Genomic DNA, 18670 nt, shown 5'->3' with positions numbered 1-18670 from the left:
TTCACCTTCACCACCTACAAACAGGTCGTAGCCCGATATCACACAAAAGGCTATGCACGCATAGTTTTTCCATTAGAGACTTAGACCTGATAGACACGGCGGATTCGTAGTCACCTTTAGCTAAAGGCAAGTTAGGTCAAAACTGGGAAGGTCTCATACCAAATCTACACAGACCTACATAACGAGGCCTACAAAATAGCTTATATCTCAAGTGAGCCCCGTAACAACACTTGGAATGTACAAACACTCCGAAAATATTATCAATAACAATCTCATATTATTACGCCTTCAATTCAACAATCTCATATTGTTACATTTAAAATCAACAATCTCATATTGTTACGTTTAAATTTAACAATCACATATTATTACCTTTAAAATCAACAATCACATATTGTTACACGTAAAGACGACAATCCCATATTGTTACATTCAAATTTAACAATCACATATTGTTACGTTTAAAATCAATAATCCCATATTTTTATGTTTAAATTTAACAATCAGATATTGTCACGTTTAAAATCAAATCTCATATTGTTACGTTTAAATTTAACAATCATATATTGTTACATTTAAAATAAACAATCTCATTTTGTTACACTTAAAGACAACAATCCCATTAAAATCAACAATCCGGTAATGTTACGTTCAAATTTAACAATCACACATTGTTACGTTTAAAATTAACAATCTCGTATTGTTATGTCCTAGTTTGACACTTTTATGTTGCCACATTTAGAATCAACAACCTCATAGCGCTGCGCTTAAATCCAACGAAATCACATTGATAGCAAGTGCTTCAAAAAATGCAAAATACGAACGCTAAGGGTCTCCCAGGCGACGGATATCATTCAAGCGAACCCCATACACTTCATTATTTCACAAAAAAATACAAACAAAAGTAACAAAACAGACACTTATGATCCCACACAAAGGTTTCGAAAGCCAGCAAACACCTTCCCCAAGAAACATCTCGATTATTGAACGCTGGGATTCAAAATCACACCATCATCCATCAGGAGTTGGTGCATCTCCCTCAAGTCATGTTATTCATCCATAGTATGACTGTTCTGCTGATGGTGTTGGTGTGCCCTAGTTCATAGGCATTGGTTCTTATAAAATGTATTGGTGTCACATTAATAAAGGCATTAATCTAGTTCATTTATATCTTGTGCTATAATATGAATAGAGAATCCATTGATTGATAATCATAAAACCATATCCCAAGTCTATTCTATCATGGGAATGATTAGGACCACAGACTTGCATATTCGATGACTGTATGGTAGTAATTGATACTAGCCATAGCACTTGATAAGTCAGTTGTGAATATGGGTACATGCTGTATACATGTGACTGGATCGATCCGCTCGAGAAAACTACATGGTGGTTGTGTCATTAGTTTTCTTAAGTAGGTCTCTAACTGTCTTCAGACCAGATTTCATTATAATATCGATGTGGGATCCGGTTCACTTTGACATACGCCTAACAGGTCTATAACAGGATGCCAAATACGGGTATGATTGGGTGACAAGTGAACACATTGGCATTGATAGTGAAGTGATGGAATTACCGATCACATAATAGTGAGATGGTATCACAGGCCACTTGATAAGTGAGATTGATAAGTATGTAGCCACACCCTGATAAGTAGTTTACTTATCGGATTCATTAATCTACTTAAGATCAAGAAATATCATAAACATCAGAGAGGATGAGAGCCGTCATGCCTCTAGTTTATAATATCGATGTCAAATGGTAAAAGAAGTTAAGAGATAACTACATGGTATCTGCATCTTTAGACTGCTGAAACTCTGTCTTGGTTAGGGGCAGTAATGGTTTGCTAGAACCCACTTACTGTCTGTGGGCCGTGAGCCCACTGCTAGCTAAGGACAGTCCCATAGGATCGTGCACATCGAACATCTGAGTTAGAACTTATAGAACAGTACATTGGAGAGATGAAATTAATTAATTGATTGATAGTAAAATATCAATGCAATTAATTGGTGGTTAATTAATTGATTAATTGATACTTTGTATCAAGGTAATTGATTAATGGTCTTAAGTGTTGAGTATTTAATTGATTAATTAGTTTACGAGATGTAATTAATTAATTTGTAAATTAATGAAATTGCATTTGGTGAATAATTAATTAAACTAATACGTTAACTTATTAATTAGTGGTGTTTGTTTAATTGGGGTAATTAAATTTAATCTAATCATAATTAATTGCATAGAATAAATACTATTGGTATTTATTTATGTAATTAGATTAGGATTGGATTAGTTTTGTAATTAACCAATTAACCCTAAACCAATTAGGTTTAGGAATACACTATATATATATAAATTAAAACACTAAAACCCTAATGAACCAATATACACATTCGGCCACCAAAACATTGAAGAAGAAATTCACTACTGAATTTCGACAGACCCACCACTTTGAGAAAGTGGGATTTGATTGGCGAATTACACAATCTCTCGAGTTCTTCTTCGTTCTTCGGCTAGCACCGGTTTTAGCTCAATAGCTGTTCGTGCACCTGACTACGGAGATCTTACTACCTTGTGGATTCTTCAGCCGTCTCTAGAAGAGACAGTCCGGGTATGTTGATATCCCTAAACGGATCAAAAGGTTTTATTCGATCAATGGTTAACGGACAAAGATCAAACTAAAAGGGATTAGAAATAAATTTTAAACCGCAATTCCGCTGCGCTACAGTTGATTAACTGGCTATAATCCCTAACAGTGGTATCAGAGCCATGGTTTAGTCCGTTTTGATTGATTGAAAATTAATAAGATTTGGTTTTTATTATTTTTCCAAATCAGTTTTGAAAATTCCTATTAATTCCTATGTTTAGTAATTAGTTTAGGAAGTTTTGGAATATATATTTTCTGTTTATTTTGTGTTTAGTTGTGCTGAAATTTAGTTTTAAAACAGTAAATAAAATTATAGATTATATATATGGAAAAAAAATACTTAACGGACACGGAACATCAGTCGCGGGACTGCTGTCCGCGAACAGCAGCCTCGCAGCTGCTGTAGGGCGAACAGCAGCCTCGCAGCTGCTGTAGGGCGGACAGCAGCCCTGTCGCTGTCCCGAGTCCGTTGAAAATTTAAAATTATGTTTTAATTTTGGATTAGACGGGACTGATTTTAATCTTTAAAGTTTTCACGGGTAATTTTAATAAAATCAGGGCCCTAATACCGTTTAATTTGTTAAACGTGTTTTGAATGAAAATTAATTGGTATTAAAACCTTTTTGATTGGCATGCATATTTAATTTTAATCGAATTGATAATTTGTATAAAATTGAATATGGTTAATTTATGGAATTGGCCCAATAGACCGTGACACCAGTTTAAATTGGGAGGGCTAAATTTTAGATATGTGACGATCCTAAAATTCAGTGGGAGCAAAATTATAATTTTGCATACAAATGGATGTTAACCGTTTGGGCCTTTATGGGCCTTAGTCACATATGGTAAAATTGGCGATTTCACCCTAAGTAACTCAGCTTAACTTTATTAGATGATTTTGGAATGTCATGATCATGCATTATATTTTGTCTTACCGTGCAGCAATGTGTTATAGAGTTCTATGGGACCTAAATTAAAGTCGGTTTGTAATTTAATTTATTTTGGGAAATATGGCCTGCGTGCCATTCTTTCATTAATGTAATTTTAGAATAGGTTCTATTCATAAAATTGTAATTGGACGTGAAGAAGCCCAGATGGTCCAAGCCCATGGTGGGAGCCCAAGGAGACTTGAAGTAAGCCCGTGAAGATTAGATAGTATATCTAGTTTCACTAGGATGTATTATAAGGCCCATAGAGTCTCTATGTTTATTTTGATTATACAATTGCTTAGTATAACATGAAATATAAGTAGCAACGATCGCCAGATCATCACCCGCGATAATTATATGTTAAAGCCGTATCACTTAATTAATCCGGATAATGAAATATTGAGTCGTTTAAAAGTGCTTTCCAGATTTACACCTCTTCCTCCCAGGTAGTGCTACAGTGTATGACGTGCCCTAGCAGGTATGCTGTAGTAATTAGTGGGCCGTCGAGGGTTAGGATACTTCGGTATGGCTAACACGTGTATGGTGGTTGGACTCAATGTGGGTAGCATTAGCTCAGAGCGGGCCCTAAGCACAGATATGCTAAGTGTCACAAAGCCCATCAAACCAAGAGTCCTTGCGGAGGATTGGATAGTCTATCTTACCAAATTGTCAATGGTCGACGGCGGAGCCCTAGCTCGGTCGATTGTTGATGGATTGTGGATTTTGGTCAAGACAGCCAAATATATATCACCAATAACGAATTAAAATGGATTATTAATTTGATCTTTGGCTTAAGCCTTTTACTCTAACTCTAATGTAATTTTTCCACGTAGATTAAACTCCACATCAAAATTACACGAAAAAGAAAAATTAAATGGCTGCAGCAAGCAACAACTCACTCAAACCACTCCTGGAAAAGGAAAAGCTTTCAGGGACTAATTTCCTTGACTGGTCCAGGAACTTGCAAATAGTTCTTAGACATGAGTCGAAGGAATATGTGCTGACTGATGCCTTACCAGCAGGTCGTCCTACAGGTCGGGGCGTAACCGCTGATCAAATAGCGGGGTACGACCGACATGTTAAGGATGACAGAGATGTGTCATGCATTATGCTGGGTACCATGGTTCCTGGTCTTCAGAAACAGTTCATGGAGCAGCACGCCTTTGAGATCATGGATCAACTCAAAAGGATGTTCCAAGATCAATCTCGTCAGGAAATATACTTGACAACAAAGGCGTTATGCAGCACGACGATACAAGCCGGGACTTCTGTTAGCACACACCTGCTAAAGTTGAAGGGTTTTATTGACACATTGTCAAGGCTTGGCTCACCAGTGCCTGCACAACTAACAGTCGACATCATTCTTGGATCACTTCCGGCATCCTACAATTAGTTTATCATGCACTACCACATGCAGGGCGTTGATAAGTCTGTAGTAGAATTGCATGGCATGTTGAAACTTGCTGAGCAATCCTGCAAGAGGACTCCAGAAGTGTTGCTGGTTAACAAAGGGAACGTGCCTAAGGGAAAGGCCAAGTCCAAGTCGAAAGCGAAGGCCCAAAAGGCCAAGCCCAAGTCTAGGAAGGCGGCAGCTTCTAAAGGTAGGTTGGCCTCAGCAGATGATATCTGCCATGAGTGTAATGAGAAAGGACACTGGAAAAATGCGTGTCCAAAGCTAAGGGAGAAACAGAAGGACGAATCTTCTAGTTCAGGTATTTATGTTGTTGAATTTAATCTGGCTATTTCTACATCTTGGGTTGTAAACACTAGATGTGGTACTCACATTTGTTCAAATGTGCAGGGACAAAGAAATAGGAGATTGCTGGGATCTGGTGAAGTGGATCTTCGAGTCGACAATGGTGCTCATATGGAGGCCCTAAAGATCGAAGATTATTCTTAGAGATACCTAGTGGATTAGTTTTAGAAATTAAAAATTGCTATCTTGTACTTGCAATGCGTAGGAATATTATTTCAATTTCTATGTTGGATATTTATGGTTTTAATTTTTAATGTTGGACGTGGTATGATTTCTATACATCGTGGCAATATTGTTTATGGAACCGCATTTCTAGAAAATGGTTTGTATATCCTTGATCTAAAACGTAGTGAATCAATCTATAACGTAAACGCTAAAAGGATTAAGACTAATGAACTAAATCTTACATATATCTGGCACTGTCGTGTTGGCCACATAAATGAGAAACGCATAACTAGGCAATACTCTAGTGGAGCGCTAGGGTCATTCAACATGCAGTCTTATGACACGTGTGAATCTTGTTTAAAATGGAAGATGATAAAGGCGCCTTTCACCAAAACTGGTGTAAGGGCCACGGAGCTGTTGGAGCTGATACACTGAGATGTATGCGGTCCAACGAGCACCAGTGCTAGATCTGATTTTCTGTACTTTGTTACCTTCATATATGACTATAGCCGATATGGGTATGTGTATCTGATGAAACATAAATCTAAATCTCTTCTAAGATTCAGAGATTTTAAAAATGAAGTAGAAAATCAACTTGGTAAGAAAGTAAAAGCACTTCGGTCTGATAGAGGGGGCAAATACTTGAGCCAAGAGTTTGTCTCATTCTTGAGAGAGTGTGGGATTGTCTCCCAACTCACTCCTCCTGGTACACCCCAATGGAATGGAGTGTCAGAAAGGAGGAATAGGACCCTGCTCGACATGGTCCGCTCAATGATGAGTCAAGCTTCTCTCCCTATCTCCATTTGGGGATTTTCTTTGGAAACTGCTACTCATATAATTAACAATACACCGAGCAAGGCAGTTGAAGGAACATTATATGAATTATGGACAGGCCGAAAGCCCAACATTTCCTTCATGAAGATTTGGGGCTTTGATGCACATGTCAAGAAATTGATAAGTGGCAAACTAGAGTCCAGATCTGTTAAATGCCAATTTGTGGGTTACCCTAAGGAAACTAAGGGTTATTACTTCTACAACCCAGCTGAGAATAAAACATTCGTGGCTAGGTTTGCAATCTTTTTTGGAAAAGGAATTCCTTTCCAAAGTAGACAGTGGGAGTGATATTGATCTCGTTGAGATTCAAGACTCACAAACTCCTGCAGCTTATGCTGAGGATGCTTTGGGAACCGATATAGATTCTCAAAACATTGAGGAGGCTAAACTGGTAATACATGTGGTGTTTCAAGTAGATTCGTACAGAATTCTGATGAACCCTGTGTGTATATGAAATTCAGTGGGAGCATATCCAATTTCCTAATATTGTATGTCGATGACATACTGCTCATTGGAGGCAATATATTAACACTGCAAGATCAAGCAGTGGTTGAGTAAATGCTTCACAATGAAAGACTTAGGAGAAGCCGATTAAGATCTACAATGTTAGATCCAACCGACTTCTAGGCTTGGGTCAGGCATCGTACATAGACAAGAATCCATCATGTACTCTATGTTATGTACAAGGCCAGATGTTGCGTGTTGCACCAAACGTGACTAGTCGGTGCCAGTCAGATCCCGGTAAGGAAGACTGGAAGATAGTTAAGGCAATCCCGAAGTACCTCAACCGTACCAAGGATGTTTTTCTTAGTATTTAATGAGTAGGAGGAATGGCAATATTTGGTTACACTGACCGAGGTTCTAAGGATGATAACCAGTCACATACTGGGTATGGATTTCTCCTGAATGGCGATGCCATTAGTTGGAGATCCTTAAAGTAGCCAACCATTGCCGATTCTATGACGGAAGCTAAGTACATCATTGCATACAATGATGCAGAGGAAGAAGTTTGGGTTAAGAAGTTCGTAACTGATTTAGGAGTAGGTCAAACTCTCCTAAGATCAGTTGATGTTTTTTGTGACAATAATGGGGCCATAGCACAAGCACGGATCCTATGTCACACAAGAGATCCAAACGCGTACTTAGATAGTAACACCTTACCCGGTGACATTACATTGTAGAGGGTTGACACTGAGAACAATGTCGTTGGTCAGTTTACCAAGGCAATTGGTAGTACTAGATCTATAGTGTTTAGGGCAATACCCGCTTGGAACTAGTTCAAGTGGGAGACTGTTGGTGTGCCCTAGTTCATAGGCATTGGTTCTTATAAAATGTATTGGTGTCATATTAATAAAGGCATTAATCTAGTTCATTTATATCTTGTGCTATAATATGAATAGAGAATCCATTGATTGATAATCGTAAAACCATATCCCAAGTCTATTCTATCATGGGAATGATTAGGACCACAGACTTGCATATTCGATGACTGTATGGTAGTAATTGATACTAGCCATAACACTTGATAAGTCAGTTGTGAATATGGGTACATGCTGTATACATGTCACTGGATCGATCCGCTCGAGAAAACTACATGGTTGTTGTGTCATTAGTTTTCTTAAGTAGGTCTCTAACTGTCTTCAGACCAGATTTCATTATAATATCGATGTGGGATCCGGTTCACTTTGACATACGCCTAGCAGGTCTGTAACAGGATGCCAAATACGGGTATGATTGGGTGAACAAGTGAACACATTGGCATTGATAGTGAAGTGATGGAATTATCGATCACATAATAGTGAGATGGTATCACAGGCCACTTGATAAGTGAGATTGATAAGTGTGTGGCCACACCCTGATAAATAGTTTACTTATCGGATTCATTAATCTACTTAAGATCAAGAAATATCATAAACATCAGAGAGGATGAGAGCCGCCATGCCTCTAGTTTATAATATCGATGTCAAATGGTAAAAGAAGTTAAGAGATAACTACATGGTCTCTGCATCTTTAGACTGCTGAAACTCTGTCTTGGTTAGGGGCAGTAATGGTTTGCTAGAACCCACTTACTGTCTGTGGGCCGTGAGCCCATTGCTAGCTAAGGACAGTCCCATAGGATCGTGCACATCGAACATCTGAGTTAGAACTTATAGAACAGTACATTGGAGAGATGAAATTAATTAATTGATTGATAGTAAAATATCAATGTAATTAATTGGTGGTTAATTAATTAATTAATTGATACTTTGTATCAAGGTAATTGATTAATGGTCTTAAGTGTTGAGTATTTAATTGATTAATTAGTTTACGGGATGTAATTAATTAATTTGTAAATTAATGAAATTGCATTCGATGAATAATTAATTAAACTAATACGTTAATTTATTAATTAGTGCTGTTTGTTTAATTGGGGTAGTTAAATTTAATATAATCATAATTAATTGCATAGAATAAATATTATTGGTATTTATTTATGTAATTAGATTAGGATTGGATTAGTTTTGTAATTAACCAATTAACCCTAAACCAATTAGGTTTAGGAATACACTATATATATAAATTAAAACACTAAAACCCTAATGAACCAATATACACATTCGGCCACCAAAACATTGAAAAAGAAATTCACTACTGAATTTCGACAGACCCACCACTTTGAGAAAGTGGGATTTGATTGGTGAATTACACAATCTCTCCAGTTCTTCTTCATTCTTCGGCTAGCACCGGTTTTAGCTCAATAGTTGTTCGTGCACTTGACTACAGAGATCTTACTACCTTGTGGATTCTTCAGCCGTCTCTAGAAGAGACAGTCCGGGTATGTTTATATCCCTAAACAGATCAAAAGGTTTTATTCGATCAATGGTTAACAGACAAAGATCAAACTAAAATGGATTAGAAATAAATTTTAAACCGCAATTTCGCTGCGCTACAGTTGATTAACTGGCTATAATCCCTAACAGATGGTACAAGCACGTTTTCCCTTCTTGAGTCACCTTATGACCGACGTCTATCGATATGCACCCTATAAGTCTGTACTGGTAGAGATCCTTAAAGATAATAGTCCACGGCCTCTGCAGATCCACGTAAAAAGGACCTCCCAAACTTGAGGGTGAGGCATAATGACCCCATTACCGGAAACCAACCGTCACCAGTAAATAGCCAACCTGCACGCCTTCATCACAAAGCAACCTCTTAACCCAATTAGGATCAGGATTCGCAACACCAACAGCTCGCATCCCTGGCTTAGAAGAGCCAATGAGCACCACATTTGACAACTGGAAATCCTTATCAAACGATGACCAAGCACTCGCCACGAACCCACATGAATAGGTAGTTGAGCCAATGGGGTGGACGGACAAACTCATCCTCAAGACTTGGTTCCTCGGACCTTCCGAATAGTGTATGTAGACGAGAGATGAATACCTATTTTCCCTCTCCATGGCCCTTTCGGGCACAGATGGCACCTGGTAAACATACGGGTGTGCCATGGTTGAAATCGCTTGTTGCACTTTCAACACCTTAGTAGATTCAATGACATATCGCAATGACATTTAGACAGAAATTCTTAACAAACATACAAGACATATAAAAAGATATACCAATCTACACGAAACAACTATAAATAGTAAAAAAATAGTTAAAGGAAGCAAATGTGCCATCATAAAAGATACGCTTGATAACTCAGACGTCAAGAGTACAAATTATACCCTAAGTCGCAACAAAATCAACTAAGGCCCTGTTCTTTATCACTTAATTTCAGTAACAATCAATTCAGTTCAGTTCAGTTCAGTTCAGTTCAGTTCAATTCAATTCAGTTCAGTTCAGTTCAGTTCAGTTCAGTTCAGTTCAGCATTCAGTTTCAGCATCCAGTTTCAGCATTCAGTTTCAGTATTCAGTAATTTATCATTATTTATTATATTATAATTATTTATATATAATTTATTATTATTATTATTATTTATCTATAATTTATCATTATTTATTATTATTATTATTATTATTTGTAGTTTATCATTATCTATAAATTAGATAAAAGTCAAGAAATGATAGTTTATTAAAGTATATATGGTTTAATAAAAAAAATAAAACTAAAGTATGCATCCATATTTAAAAATTAGAAATTGCATCCATATTATAAATTATTTCTCAAATTTATCCAATTTATCAATGTTAGGGATAAAATTCTACCATTTTAGACTTTAGAGGTAAAATTACTTCTGACCCAAAACGTTATTTTTGCACTTTAACCCTTAATTAAAATAAAAAGTTAAGAGTTTGTATTCATATGAAGATTTGTATTTAATTTCATAGGCTTTAAATTATATATAAATTTGTGTTTGTATGTAATTTGTATTTTTAATTTAAATTAGACTTATTTTTATTTAATGTCATATGCTTTTATCGAGCCAAGATTTTATCATCCCGGGCTTTTATTTGATATTCAATTTAGTTTTATCTTTAATAATATATTTATTTATTATTGATATTATTAAATTTATTAGAACCATTATTATTATTATTATTATTATTATAAGTTCATTAATGTCCAATATTATCATGAAAATTTTTTTAAAGTCTAATATCATCATTATTGTTAAGTTCGGTTAAGTTCGGTAGCATTCAGTTAAGTTCAGTATTCAGTAGTATTCAGTTAAATGCAGTTCAGTATTCAGCAGTATTCAGTTCAGTTCAATTCAATTCAGTTCAGTTCAGTTCAGTTCAATTCAGTTCAATTCAGTTCAGTTCAGTTCAGTTTTTTTCAGCGATAAAGAACAGAGCCTAAGTCACTAATACAATAATCAAAAGTACATATATTTATTCAAATCAAGGTCTTTATAAAAGCAACTGCTTTCTTCTGCGCCTCACAATCATAAACATTTGGACTGAAGACCACCTTTTTGGGAACCGCAAAGCCTGTTGGAGAGAAAAGAAGAATATAAGAAGTGAAAGAAATATAGGAGGAAGCTTTTCTTAAATTTTATTTCTCTTTAACTTGTGCTTCTTCACTTTTAGCCTATATAAGATAACTATCTATAGTACATCAAAATGTAACTATTACAAACCTAATAAATAACATTTAATAACTCTTCATGACTAATTAAGATTCTAACTTAACATCACATAACTTCTTATAAGTTATTCTAAAGTAACGTAATAACAATCAACTTAAAAACTATTAATTATAAATTTATTATTTCTAACACACCCCTGTAAATTTATACTTTTTTTATCCTTTAGTAACACCAAGAACATTTCTTGATCTTCTATATTTTCGAACTTCATCATTATTGACCTCTTCATTCCGAGCTTCCATCATCCCTATTATTATCTCCATCGTTTTCTTCGAAATTGATTGTTATTGACCTCATCACTTAGTCTTCCATCATCCACATTATCATCTCCATCGTTTTCTTCTTCTTCCTCATCATCATCGTCTTCCCAATCATCTTCGGCAGTACCATCAACATCACTATTATCACCGTCAACTGGTATTTTGGGTTTTGGATGTGAACTTGACACAATATTACTTATGTCAATTCCCTGGACTTCTTCTACTCTCTCCTTTCTCTTTTTAACTTCCATGATTTCTTTTTCAAATCTGTTTGATGACAATTCTTTTATGGAAAATATCTCGGTCTCACTTGTGTACTCAATATTTTTACCATATGCTGGTGTTGAAACTTCCTTTTCATTGACACTTTGTTCAACAAATGATTGAGAACAACTATCATTAGAGCCATTCTCGATGCGTTCTGCACTTCTGTTATCCTTTGTTGCTTCTTCCATCAGCTTGCTTTGCTTCTTACCTGATGCTTTGATTTGATTTTCAAACCTCTCAGATACTTCAGTTTTTGCACCTTTTTCTTTTCACTAATTTTATTCTTTGGTTTTACTTCTTCATCTTCATCCCGATGGTCGTCTTTGTCTGAAGACTCTGAATTCTCATCAATCCATAGAGATACCTCATATAACAGATTGCCTATATATTTCTTATATGGATCAAGTGCAAATTCATCAAGTTCAAAATCTTCCTCTAAAATTCAACAAAAAATGTTCGTCGTAACTTCCTCATAATTGGCTTTAATAGAAGAATCTCTCTTCAATATGGCTGTGGTAATGCAACTCTTACTTGGTAGATCTTTCTTCTCACTGACTGGATTAGTTTTAGGCAAAATGCCCATCACAGGAGAATCTTCCAATTTCTCCTCATCATCTAATACATTTTCTTGTACCTTAATTTCTCCTAAATTTCTCCTAAATCCCCAGAATTCTCATCATCATCATTTTCTAAGGATTCCACCAGACATTGCATGACAAATTTCTTTTGTCCATCCAAAGCATATTTCTCCAATCCCAAATTATTTTCCAGCAACCTCCTGATCTCCTCGAAGGTCAAAGAATCAACTTGTTCTTTGATGTCATCTATGCATAATTGCATAGCTTTCCAAATCTGGGACTTGGTCTCCCACGAATCAATGGCGATTTCTCTTTTCACCATTATTCTCAATTTTCAGGAGAATTTTTGTCTGGCTCAGATACCACTTTGTTGGAGAGAAAAGAAGAATATAAAAAGTGAAAGAAATATAGGAGGAAGCTTTTCTTAAATTTTAGGGTAAAGTTCAAATAAAACCTCTGTGGTTTCACTAATTTTCAGATAAAGGACTGTGGTTAACTTTTTGTCAAAACGAGTACTGAGGTTTTCAACTTTAGCAAAATAATGACTGTGGTTTACTTTTTTCGATTGATACTATTAAAATCACCCTTAACAACTTCAAAAATGACATATTTTAAGAACTACTAATATTCTAAGCAACTTTAATTCTTCAACTTTTTTATTTCGAGATTATTTAGATGATGTTTGGTAAAGAGAGAGAAAGTTAATGTTTAGAGAGAGAAAGTTCCAAAAAAGATGATTTTCTAAAATCGAAAATGTAGTTCCATAGAAAATATGACATTGAACAACTTTAATTCTTGAAAATTTTCATTTTCAGGTCGTTAAAGATAGTTTTAATAGCATTATTAAAAGTGTGAAACCTCAGTCCTCGTTTTGACAAAAAGTAAACCACAGTCCTTTATCTGAAAATTAGTGAAACCACAGGGGTTTTATTTGAACTTTCCCCTAAATTTTATTTCTCTTTAAACTGTGCTTCTTCACTTTTAGCCTATACAAGATAACTATATATAGTACATCAAAATGTAACTATTACAAACCTAATAAATAACATTTAATAACTCTTCATGACTAATTAAGATTCTAACTTAACATCACATAACTCTTCACTAGCTTATTTTCTCACTCAGCGGAAAAATTATGTAAATTGGCAGCTTGCTTGCCTGCTCTAGCTCATGAGTCAACTTTACCCTCTCTTCCTCCCAAGCTTTCTTCTCTTGAAGAACAGCCTCCTCTATCCGACTTTGCGCTCGAGCGCGGTCCTCTTTCACCCAGTGAGCCTAGATTAAGGAAAACTTCACCATTACATATTGTCGGTGAAGCTCTTCCCGTACTGTCGTCACTTTGTTTTCTAACTCAACTATGTAGAAGCTTTTCTCGTCTGCTTGCGCCCAGGGTATGTCATTCTCCTTAGGGAGGGAAGCCTCAAACTCCTCTTTGGCCTCCAGATCACGTTTCACCTTCTCAAGATCTGTGATAGCATTCGCAAGCATCATTTGAAGTTCATTCATCAGTTTTTCCTACTGCTGACACAAAAAATAGGTCTGACTGCACCCGACCATACCATTCAATAAGAATGATAAAAAAAGCCAAAACACAACAGACCGAAAGTCAATACAACAAAAACAATAAACCTACTTCAAAAAAATAACAAATCAAAACAACAAGGAGCCCAAACACTAACCACTCTGCACACAGCTATCGTCTCACGCAAGTAGTCCCCAAGTGACATGTTCTCGTGATGTCGTATCACACCCCAAGCATCAGTCAACTTAGCAAGTTCACCCCCTAACATCGAATTGGAGGATTTGAAGTTGAAGTTGGAGGAAATTGAGCAGCTAAAATTTAGTTTCAGAACCGAGATAGCGGTGCCGATGAGCTTAGTAAATAATTCTGAGATAGAAAGGGTGTTCGATGCCTCAGTTCTATTTGAATTTGACTTAACTGTAGATGATATTGGTGGACAACGATTTAGGCTCTGTTCTTTATTACCGAAAAAAACTGAACTGAACTGAACTGAATGCTACTGAAACTGAACTGAATGATACTGAATACTGAACTGAACTGAATTTAACTGAATGCTACTGAACTTAACTGAATGATACCGAACTTAACCGAATTTAATCGAACGTAACAATAATGATGATATTAGACTTTAAAATAATTTAATGATAATATTGGACATTAATAAGCTTATAATAATAATAATAATAATAATAATAATAATAATAATATTTCTACCAAAAAAAATAATATCAATAATAAATAAACATATTATTAAAGATTAAACTAAATTAAATATCAAATAAAATCTAGGCTCGATAAAATCCTATGACATTAAATAAAAATGAGTCTAATTTAAATTAAAAATATAAATTACATACAAACACAAATTTATATATAATTTAAAGCCTATGAAATTAAATACAAATTTTTATATGAATACACACTTTTAACTTTTTATTACAATTAAGTATTAAGGTACAAAAATACCTTTAACATTTTGGGTCCGGGGTTATTTTACTCCTAACGTCTAAATATGAATTTTCATATGAATACAAAATCTTGACTCAATTTATCAATGTTAAGGGTAAAATTGCTATTGGCTTCTAATATTAGGGATAAAATTGCACTATTTGAGATATTAAGGTAGTTGAGCCAGTTAATTTTTTAGGGCATTGTAATGTAAACGTATTAATATAATATTTATTTACTTTTCGCAAAATTTGCAAATAAGTTGCACCAAATAATTATAATTATAATAAATAATGATAATATATATAATGACAAAGCATAAATTATATATAAATATAATTATAATGAAAATAGATAAATTAATATATAATAAATTATAATAATTATAATAAATTGCTGAAATTATAAATAAATAATGATAATAATAATAAATTATATATAAATAATAATAATATATAATAATTATAATAAATAATGATAAATTATTGAATACTGAAACTGAATACTGAACTGAACTGAACTGATTACTACTGAACTGAACTGAACAGAACTGATTGCTACTGAAATTAAGTAATAAAGAACAGGGCCTTACTACTGTGTGTGTATGTTGTTGAATAGAGTTTATCCATGAGGTTGCTGATACGGCAGTCTAATTTAGGGGACAGTTCATGAATTTCGCTAGGTACGTGGCAATTTTAATTAAATTCAAGTTCATTTTTAGGTAGCTTAATTATGGTTTTCAGTATTTTAGAAGAGTATAATTTTTACCCTAAGAAATACTAGTCTTAGGCCCTGTTTTTTATCACTTAATTTCAGTAACAATCAGTTCAGTTCAGTTCAGTTCAGTTCAGTTCAGCATTCAGTTTCAGTATTCAGTAATTTATCATTATTTATTATATTATAATTATTTATATATAATTTATTATTATTATTATTATTTATCTATAATTTATCATTATTTATTATTATTATTATTATTATTATTTATAGTTTATCATTATCTATAAATTAGATAAAAGTCAAGAAATAATAATTTATTAAAGTATATATGGTTTAATAAAAATAAAATAAAACTAAAGTATGCATCCATATTTAAAAATTAGGAATTGCAACCATATTATAAATTATTTCTCAAATTTATCCAATTTATCAATGTTATGGATAAAATTCTACCATTTTAGACGTTAGAGGTAAAATTACTTCTGACCCAAAACGTTATTTTTGCACTTGAACCCTTAATTAAAATAAAAAGTTAAGAGTTTGTATTCATATGAAGATTTGTATTTAATTTCATAGGCTTTAAATTATATATAAATTTGTGTTTGTATGTAATTAGTATTTTTAATTTAAATTATACTTATTTTTATTTAATATCATATGCTTTTATCGAGCCAAGATTTTATCATCCCGGGCTTTTATTTGATATTCAATTTAGTTTTATCTTTAATAATATATTTATTTATTATTGATATTATTAAATTTATTAGAACCATTATTATTATTATTATAAGTTCATTAATGTCCAATATTATCATGAAAATTATTTTAAAGTCTAATATCATCATTATTGTTAAGTTCGGTTAAGTTCGGTAGCATTCAGTTAAGTTCAGTAGCATTCGGTTAAGTTCAGTATTCAGTAGTATTCAGTTAAATTCAGTTCAGTATTCAGCAGTATTCAGTTCAGTTCAGTTCAATTCAGTTCAGTTCAGTTTTTTTCAGCGATAAAGAATAGAGCCTTAGTTGAACCATTTCCTAATATTGTTCTCTTCTATTGTATCAACAATTTAGAAGTGTAGAAAAGAGTAGAATTTCATCATTTAGGGGAACGTCCTTCAGTTTCCGTAGCACCCGGGTTCACCAATGTGTGAATTATCCAAGCATATATTCTTGAATTTCTTCAAGAGTGGTTTCCGAGGAAGAGGACGTGGTTTCCGTGGCCGCGGGAGAGGATATAAGAGCAACTCTAGTGGGTGTTGCAAGCTTGTTGCTTGCAACACCCAACCACTAGAGTGCATGTAACATTCATGTTGCCAATTTATGAAAGTTACCTTGTGTTTTTTGTCTGCCACTCATACAAGTTTCTGCCGCCTGATCTTAAATTGATGGGTTTTTAAGTATTTTTTTTATTCTTTAGTATTTGTTTCCTATTTTTTATTTAACAGCAATTGTAAACTTTATTTGTTTGGTTTTAGTTTGTTTTTAATTTATTTAATAAAATGATGTAGAAATGGTAATTTTATTTATTTGTTTTTAATTTATTTATATTTCGGATACTTAAATAATTTATGTTAATTTTTTAAATCTATTTTTATTGAATATTTTTCTGAAACATACTTTTTTTTTATATATAATTTTATGAAATTATTAATAATATTAAATATAACAATTTGTTGGATAAAATATTATTATTTGTATATTAGTGAAATGAATGAATAAAATTATATGAAAAGCGGATGCTATCAAGAAGTAACAACTTAGTATAATGAGGTGTTTTATATATGTGTTTGGGGGTGTTTAGGTGTCACCTCTCACTAATGTTGCTCTAATGAACCTCATGCTGACATGCAGCAAGATGGAGGCTACAATTAGGATGCATCAGCTCAAGGCCGTGGAGGCTACAATTACGATGCACCAGCTCAAGGCCGTGGTACTTCCCTTTTTCCTCAACTTATGACTTACATTTTTCATATTTATTTTTTATCTGCTGTATATGTTTTTCCAATGGTATGTCTTTTTTAACTATAATTTATCAAAATCGTCCTTGAACAAAATAAGATAAATTTAAACTAATTCACAGCAAAAGCCAGATGTTAATCTGGTGACAGTTTGGTGAAAAGGTGAACGCAAAACTGCAAAAGCTAATGAGATGATTGGAATGATAAATTAAACATCCAAAGAATTTATGTATTCAAATTCGGATGATTTTCAAGAGATGTTCGAGTAAATATTAATTCCTAAAGGTTATAGAGATAGGATGAATTATGAACTCTCTCACCGGCATTGTGTTACATTAGTTGTTGAGAATTTTTATGTAAATTGGTGGAGGTTGAGTTTTCAGCACCATATGTTCGTTAAAAGTGAGATGTATTTCGAATTGGTTAAACATAGTCTCGTAAGATGTGTTAAAAATATAAGGACTAAGTGAGGAATTTTAATGTTTTTCGGAAATAAAATTGACACTAAAATAAATCCTTTATTGAATTTATTCCACTCTTACACAAAGACAAAAATTTTAAGCACCTCCACTCTCCACTATTTCTTTTTTTATTTGCAAAACTCACACATACAAATCACCCAACTCAACTATATATATAATATATAGTTTCATGAATACACAATGAACATTAATAATGTTCACACATAGTTATATAATTATTGTCCACCCATACCTAATGATTTTTAGATCACTTTCACCACCTATTGCATTCCAATTTCAAAGCATCCAGGTGATGCATTCTGATTTTTTTTTTTAATTAAAAGTTCAAGTTTAATATTTTAACATGCCCCCTTAAACTTAATTTTTCGTGACTCCTAATTGAGCTCTCAAATGGCTGAACGTATCGTACTTCAACGGCTTCATGAAAATATCTGCAATTTGATCTTGAGTCTTCACGTACTTTAATTTCACCTCTTTTTGCTCAATACACTCCCGAATAAAATGATACCTCGTATCAATGTGTTTACTTCGATAATGA

This window comes from Euphorbia lathyris, chromosome 4 (genome assembly GCF_963576675.1).
Source record: "Euphorbia lathyris chromosome 4, ddEupLath1.1, whole genome shotgun sequence".
Taxonomy (NCBI): domain Eukaryota; kingdom Viridiplantae; phylum Streptophyta; class Magnoliopsida; order Malpighiales; family Euphorbiaceae; genus Euphorbia; species Euphorbia lathyris.
This window is presented reverse-complemented; position numbering follows the sequence as displayed.